The sequence below is a fragment of the Ixodes scapularis genome, unplaced genomic scaffold (assembly GCF_016920785.2).
Source record: "Ixodes scapularis isolate PalLabHiFi unplaced genomic scaffold, ASM1692078v2 PGA_scaffold12__126_contigs__length_90152505, whole genome shotgun sequence".
Taxonomy (NCBI): domain Eukaryota; kingdom Metazoa; phylum Arthropoda; class Arachnida; order Ixodida; family Ixodidae; genus Ixodes; species Ixodes scapularis.
The window spans coordinates 6,152,353-6,158,676 of NW_024609838.1; positions in this window are offsets into that span (position 1 = coordinate 6,152,353).

Below are 6,324 nucleotides of genomic sequence, written 5' to 3' on the forward strand. Positions count from 1 at the left end.
CTATAGAAGGAGTGTGTGTCGTGCGGTTCGTCCCTCATTTTCCCACCTGCACTCGGGTTACTAGGTGTTCTAAAGCGCTATTCTAGAAAACAAAAACCATCTAGACAGTGAAGCATTTCACAAAAAAAAAATGCCTTTAACTGGCGCATTTATCATATTTATTTTTCGCCAATGTATACAGGGTGCGGCTGTAAGGACCAACACGTTTTGCACGCCTCACAAAATTGGAATTTCAAACATATAGACGCCTGAAATTGGGCACGCGAACGCAGTTTTGAAACAAACCTTATGTCTTTATCATTATTATTATTTTTTTTTTTTTATGGCTCAACTTGGAGGTAGTGAAGTATTGGAAATGAAGCAAAATCGGATGCCGTGCATTTCCTATGCTCTAGACCCGCCTGTTTTTCGTCTGCACGCTGGTTTACGAGCTCGCTCCCGGGTGGCTCTCTGAACGCAAAAAAACGTTAAGGACTCGTAGTAGAGGAGGCGATGAGCGAGAAAATCGCCATAATTAATACTTTTAACGAGATATACGTATGTAAACAATGACAATCTGGGAGCAAGCTCACAAACCAGTCTGCAGCCGACTGAAAACCAGGGCATAAAAAATGCAGAATGCACGGCCGCCGTTTTGTTTTAGAGCGCAGCTCTTAGGGGCCCGTTCCCGGTTTGAGCGGCGTCGACGTCGCCGTCGGCGTCGGCGTAACCAAGGTCACCCCAAGGTCACGTGACCCCCAAGGGCATCCCAAGGTCACGTGATCCCCAAGACCACCCCAAGGTCACGTGACCCCTCCCCTAGGGTCACGTGGCCCACAAGGTCACGTGACTCCCCAAGTCACGTGACCCCCCTAGGTCACGTGACCCGCTTAGGTCACGTGACCCCTTCATATCACGTGACCACCCTCAGGTTATGTGACCCCCAGGTCACGTGACCCCCTGAGGTCACGTGACCCCCTAAAGTCACGTGACCGCCATGAGGTCACGTGACCTCAAGGAGTCACCTATCCCTCAGTACGCTTCCATCTTCCTCCTCAAGAGCTGCGCTCTAACCGGCGTTACAGGGAATTGTAAACGGCTTTCATTTTTTGCTCTGTTTTTAATATTTTAATGCCAGCGACTTGAGCATTGAAGAAAAATGAAATGACTCTATTTGCGAAACTACGTTTGCGTGCCCATTTTCAAGTATGTACGTTTAGAATTGTAAGCTTGCAAGGCGTGGCCAATGTGTTAGTCATTATGGCCACACCCTGTAAATTTCTGAAAAACAAAATGCGAGGAAAGAATAACTTGGTATTGCGTACTCAATGGCAGGAAAGGGTAAACAAACCGTCTGGTTTGAAGCTTCTATTAATATATCGTAGACCACACACACTCAGATCTCTTGGATCTATCTGCTTTATGGCAGGGCCGTAACCAGGGGGGGGGGGGGGGGGGGGTGGGGGTTAGAAGGTTCTGACCCCCCCCCCCCCCCCCCCGAAATTTTTTTCTGTGTATGGCCCTGGACGATGCACTTGCAGCCAGCCGATTTTAATCTCCACCTCTGCGCACGCGCAGTGGCACCGGTCGGCTACCGGGTACCAAACTGGGACCGGTTCTTCGGTTTGCTATAACTCTCCATTATATGCCACCGATGCACATGATTCATAGGCAAAAATAAGACAATAGACATTTTCAAAATGGCCGCCGTTGTCCCCGAAACCCCCCCCCCCCCCCCCCTCCCCCCCCCCGAAATTTTTTTCTGGGTACGGCCCTGCTTTATGGTGTTCTTCAGTAAGAAGCTTTCCAGTTTTCGTACCATGTGCTGCCATCTGCGAGCAGCAACGTCAACCCGACGGTTTGCTTCCATTTCCCTTTGCCGTACTGGATATAACAATTTTTTTTTTTCCTTTTTTTTCCCCCCAGAAACCTAAACTTGAGTACAATAAAATTGAGTAAGACAGATGCGCACCTGCAGACATAGCTGTGAAAAGTTTCCTTGCAATCAGTATTTGTGCGCGCGAACAAAGGTTATCGTTAGAAAACAAAACGCACTTCGAAGACACCCGTGCACTGCTACTACTCCTCGGGCCGACGGAGTGGAGAAGCCTGAATAAACGAAAGCAAAATCTCGGGATGTCTCTGCACGGCTTCGGAAAAATGATTCCCATTCGGAGATGGGACTCGTGCAAAAAAAAAAAAAAAAAATCATATGTATTGCACTACTATAATCTTTCTCGCACCTGTGTCTCTGATAGCGTTGCACGGAAGTCGCCGGGTGAGACAAATTCGAGAGAAATTTCGCTCGAGATTACTGTCTCCGGCAACGCTGTTTCTACCCTACACTATATATCTACCCGCCTGTGAGTCTGCGCTGGGCGTCGCCTTCGTTTTCACGCGAGAAAAGCGAACATTTTTTACGCCAACGAAAAACCTTACGCGCCTCTCAGCTTGCGCCGTAATTAGAGACCCTAGCGATTAATTTCGAGTTTAAGCCTCTTTCTCCCCTGCATCGGCTTCCTCAAACCTCCAAACTCTGTAGGTATATATATATATATATATATATATATATATATATATATATATATGTGTGTGTGTATGTATGTATGTATGTATGTGTGTGTGTGTGCTTGCGTGCGTGCGTGCGTGTGCGTGTGTGTGTGTGTGTGTGTGTGTGTGTGTGTGTGTGTGTGTGTGTGTGTGTTCGTTCAATTTCGAGTTTAACCTGTAAAGTTCTTTCTCCACGGTAGTATTTTGTTTCTTTCTTTTTTTTCAGAGGAACCCTGAAGTAAGGGATCATCCTTCTATTTAACATTATCATAGATTAACCTTGTCTGCTTCTTCCCCCCCCCCCCCCTTTTTTTTACGTTTAAGATAACTTTATTTATTTCACAGTTCCGCGCTTCATGTCCGAGCAAAAGTTTGCGTTCGTTATAACCACGATTTCGTTGTAGCAGAGAGTTCGTTGCGAAGATGTCGCTGTAACGAAGATTTCGCTGTAAACGATATAACGGCTCTAACTGCACGAAGAACAAAGTAAAAGAAAGGAATAAAAAAAAAGGTGAGATAGGAACATAAAGTAGTGCGCGGGAAGGCTGAGTTCCTAATTAGAAGCGGAACCTAGTCGTCTTCAGCAGGAAAACATACCAGAAATTTTGAGGTTTGCGAATAATGTTTCTTTTTTTTTTTTTTTTTTCCCCTTCTCTCCTTTGTTTTACCTGCCGCGTGTATAAACGTGCTTATACTCTGAATATATTTCTTGGACCTATTACCAAAACAAAGGGAAAAATATAAAAAAACAAATAAAACAAATGGTAATGGATTCAAAGAGCGGGGCCGCCTCAAGATACGCGAGAAAAAGTTTCTTGGGGTGTATATATGAGTGATGGACTGGAGCCGATATTAAACATTCGTGGTAAACACTTTTGAGTCGCTCGCGCCTGTTTTTCTTTTTTTTTTTTCTTTTTTTTTTCAATGCGAGTCTTTCCGCTTTATTTTTCCGCTTTATTGAGTGCTCAACCACCGGGATTAAGTTAAAGAATGAATGCGCCCTCAATTGCTTACTCTTATGTGTTTTACCGGAGAAAAAAAAACACACATCAAAATTTTTAATTGTTCTGCTTTGAAGACGATGAAGACGGTGATGGGGCTAGAATTCGAAATGGACGTCTCAGCAGAGAGCCTTAGCTGCTTGCGATGAGTAATGGTGGAGGAAGTACAATTGTATGCTTAGTTGAAAAGTGTTCCGTGCCTGCTGTAGTTCAAAAGTTTTGAAATGGATCCCGTTGTAAACGTGCGTCTAATGAAAGCTTTTCGTTTTATTGTTCCATTTCGAAAACGGGTGCTTGGTTTTATGGTAACGTTCCTGTTTGTTCGCAAGCTTACTAAAGTAAAGATGTCCAATTTAAAAAAAAATGATAAAATCGTAGTGTTTTTACAGTTCATTGTTCAGGGCTATACTCTGTTTCACCTTATGATGAACCGCAGGAAAGGCTACAAGAGCGAGCTCCTTGATCTAGAGTATATCTCTGCAGCAGAAGCTTTCGTGCGTCAAGAGCAGCTCCCAACGCTATGAGCTCGCGCCTCTAGCCTTCGCTGCGGTACAACATAAGGTGAAACGGAGTATAGTTTCGATATGCTGTATGAGGCTGGGTCTAAAACGTTGTCTGTTTCCGTTTTTTTTTTTTTCGTTGCATTTTAAGCATGTTGTCCGTTAAACAAGACACAGGTGATCTCGTTAAAAATCTCGGCTAAGAAAAACACATCGCTTCTCAGTGAAAGAGGGTGGTTGCCTGTCTTCGCCCACTGCGTTCTTCTTTAATTTTTTTTTTTTTACTAAATATTTAATTTGCCGGTTGTGTGCCCACCCGGTAGATCTCCACTTACCGGTAGATATCCAACCTACAAAAAAAAACAAAAAAAAACCTTGTAGGAGGGTTGAGTGCAGCTTCCTTGTCCATTCACCCTCAAGCCGACAGTGCAGTCGAAGCTACGTCCTCGTTGGATCAGTCATGTTGTCTCTCTTTCTCCACATAATCACGCTCCCGCCCACCTCCCCACTTCGCGCAGAGAGCGGTGTCGGGTAATAACAATAAAATTATTAACACCTTTATTTATTATGCCCAGTAACAGCCGAAGTCTAAGCACTGGTACACTCGTTAGTAGTAAAACGAGAATACAAATACACAAATAAATGAGAGGAGAAGGCGGTTAGCGAGCTGGTAGCTCTCATGGCACTGTCAATTTACGGGTGAGTGACGCCGTAAAACCTAGAGCGGTGGACACACTGCTATACACCAACTCATGTTTACAGACAAACAGGAGCGCCCGGACCGCCCCTAGTGGACGCCACCGGCGCCGCGCATGCGCGATGGGGGTGTGGGCAAGAAGCTCGCCGTCGCCCATAAACAAACCATTAAAATGCCATGTTGTCGGCGTCGGTGTGAGTCCCCGCGCTCTTTTTGGCGTTGAAATTGTTGATTCTAAGTCCTCCTAACGATGTCTGACTACTTGAGCGGCGTCAGCGAAATTAACGAGGCTCGTTACACCGCAAAACTTAGCGTGAATAATCTGACATGCGGTGATTAATTCCGCGTGGACGTCGCAGAATGTACGCTAAAGCCTGATTCACCTGATGAGATTTCGCTCGCAATTTTCATTAGCGACGTCGCTCGGACTGCAAAAGCGTGAACCGTAGCTGAGATGGTCGATGTCGATACTGAAAATCGCAAGCAGAATCGAACCAAGTGAATCAGGCATAACAAGTCGGTGATGGCCACTGGTAACAATGATCAACATCTCCGTGTATCTCCTGTTTACGTCGAGCCTGCTTACCAACCTTCAAATTTAAGTCTTTTGAGGCCTGCACTTACCTGTTATCGAAAATACCGGGCCCACGTTTGGTCTACGGGCCGTTGTCCTCTAAAAGAGCAGACGACAAGCAGAAACGTTTGAAAGAGCAGACGACAGTTCGAACGATCAGGCGACCGTTTGAACTTGAAGACGCACTGAACGTAGTCCGCAGGTGGTCCGCACAACTTGACGGTTTTCCGGTGTTCATTTTGGAACAAAGCAAATAAATCTGATGGCCAGAAGTATCTGTGAATTCAACCCAAAATGCTTCCCGCCCAAGCAATCGTGGTCCGACGGCGTCTGGTTTTCCCTTTTCACGGCACATATCCACGTTCTCGGACGAACCGAGCGCATGAAAACTGACCTTCAAACCTTTCTCGACTCTCTTGGTACAGCCCCAGACGCAGCATTTTGACAAGAAGGCAGGTTTTTGTCTGGTTCCTTTCAAAACAACGCAGGAATACACGTCTCACATGGGCACTTCCGCCCACAGCCCCGGACCGGAATTGCGTCCGACGCGCCACCACCGCGCCGTGACGTAACAGAGATGAGTTCGTGTATAGCTATTAGGGAGTTTTCGGGAACCGTATTTGCATTTCCGATACGCTATACGAGGGGCCCTCTGGTACCAACTGCGCGTATGAGGGGCTTCTTTGATAGCGCATGCGCACTTCGTACCGGGCGGCCCATCGTATACCCGCATCGAATGTGAACAAACGGTTCATTTCTTCATCATGCCCCCCGCTCTCTTCTTCCGCGCGCGGGTATATGGATCACGTGACGACAAGAAAGGCGTACGATTGGTCCAACGTGCACGTAGCTTCCACCGCACCTTCATCTTAGGGGTGAACTGAGTACAACGCGGGGCGGTCGGAGCAGGTTCGAGGTGGAAACGATTGTTTGACGAGGGGGATTAGGACGCGTGTATGGCGCGGAGTCACGCCCCGCGCGGGGAGGATGAAGGGGGATGGAGGAGAGCAGGGGAGGAGGTGT